At 38.4% G+C, this 1862-nt stretch overlaps 1 pseudogene; it reads right to left on the reverse strand.

The window, feature by feature from the left end:
• Nucleotides 1-467: 467 nt before the first annotated feature.
• LOC142449221 (large ribosomal subunit protein uL1m pseudogene) lies at nt 468-1423 on the reverse strand (annotated as a pseudogene).
• Between the last annotated feature and the right edge of the window lie 439 nt (nt 1424-1862).

The raw sequence follows: 1862 nt of genomic DNA on the forward strand, positions 1-1862 counted from the left end.
GCGGGAAAATTTTCATAAGCACATCTTAATGGATTAGTCAATTTCCATACTCACACTATCTCAAACAATATTCAGAATCCTTCAGAACAAACATTTTCTGATTTTACTTTTACAAAGAGTTGTATTTGTACTTTAGCTCATGACTGTCATTTTCCTCTTGTGGGAACTGAGCATGTTACTAATCCTACAGATGGTTATGACTCTCAAGAGAAAGTTACTGAGCTAAAAATTAATGCCATGATTACCACTATGCAGAATCAAATTCTAAGGAAGAAAATATGGGAGGATCTTAAAAGTAGGTTCAAACAGAAAAAATTTATTTTCCTACATTTGAAATGATTGTAGATTGTTTGGTGTTAAACTTTACTTTCAGCTATAATGGTCAAGAAATAGGAAGAAAACACCAGTTTTATAATTTCCTTTGTTGCTTCTTAATCCACTGAAAGTGCATCAAACATCAATACATTTTAGGCAGCTTTTTTGCTTTCTTTGGTTTCCACTTCCTTCGGCAACAATGGCTCCATCTTTAGTAACAGACCCTCACTTGTTGAGCTACGAAGAACAGCATGTACCACAAGCGGTCCTAAACTCAACGGCCTGTGCCCACAAACATCACTGAGAATGGCTTGCAGGTTGGCAGCTATCTGGTCACTTGACATAGCCAGTGTTCCTATTTTGGTCTGAAGAAAGTTCTCTTTTTCTTCATCAACTTCAATTGCATGTCCACTTTTAAATAATTCAAGCATTTGGGAGAATCACGGCTAATGGATTTTCAAGTATGCTTTGGAAATTTTCTTTTTAGTTTCTCCTTCAGGGGATTAAGCTCCAGCATTACTTCTGGAACTGCTACATAAAAGTCTGCATGAATTTCATCAGCCAAAACCTGCTGAACCAGGTTAGTTCCTCCTGCAAACGCAGCTCCATCTTCTTCGCTATTTTCATCTCTGGTGCATTCCCAGTGAATACAGCAACTTTATTGATATCTGATGTGAATGGGAACGGAAAACTAACAACACTGGCAAGTGGCTCCACTGTCTTCTTCTTCTGCAGTGCCATATCCAGTGTGAAATCAAGATAAACAAACACCTTGCTTTGGATACGTGAAGTCCAGAATTTGAAATTTCTTAAGTAGGTGCACCGCTTCCTCTACCTCATATCTCTGCCGTGGGTATAAGTGTTTTAAATAAACACCATCTTCTGGTTTGTCTTCCATATAGTAGTATGACCTTATTTTTTCTATTTCATCACGTGCTTTTTCTTTGGTTTTTTTTTTTGCAGACTTTGCAGCAGCAGCAAAATGTCTGCTGGTCACCAGAATGTTGACAAAACAAGGAGCGTTGGATGCATGGTAAGCCATCTTGGAAATACTTTGTCTCTGATGATATATCAAAACTCTACCCCAATGCCTGGCAGCCCCCGCCATAACCCCAATTCCACTCATGTTTATCTTTATATTATTATTATTTCTTCTTGTTTTTGTTTTTTCCTTTTCTACTAGGTTTCCCATTTTATGGAGCACAGAAGTAGGGGTTGCCTAGAGGCAATGCTGATGCAATGCTTCATTGGGGCTGCGGGTGGGGGCATGGGAAGGAGGAGGGAAAAATGAAAACGTGGAGTAAACAAGGAATGAGGGAGCAGGGAGGGGGCACTAGAACTGATTGTGATGATGAATATACAACTCATCTTTAAAGTGATGTAACTATGGCAGTGTATACTATGTGACTTTTATATCAAGTAAAATACTAAATATAAAAAAGAAAAGAAACCAAACTTGACCAATGGTTACCGTGGATGAAGGAGGAAGAGTTTTTGCTTAGAGGGCACTGTTTATGTCAATGGCAGTTGAATAATTTGGAAAAGGA

The sequence above is a fragment of the Tenrec ecaudatus genome, chromosome 5 (genome assembly GCF_050624435.1).
Source record: "Tenrec ecaudatus isolate mTenEca1 chromosome 5, mTenEca1.hap1, whole genome shotgun sequence".
NCBI classification, from domain to species: Eukaryota; Metazoa; Chordata; class Mammalia; order Afrosoricida; family Tenrecidae; genus Tenrec; species Tenrec ecaudatus.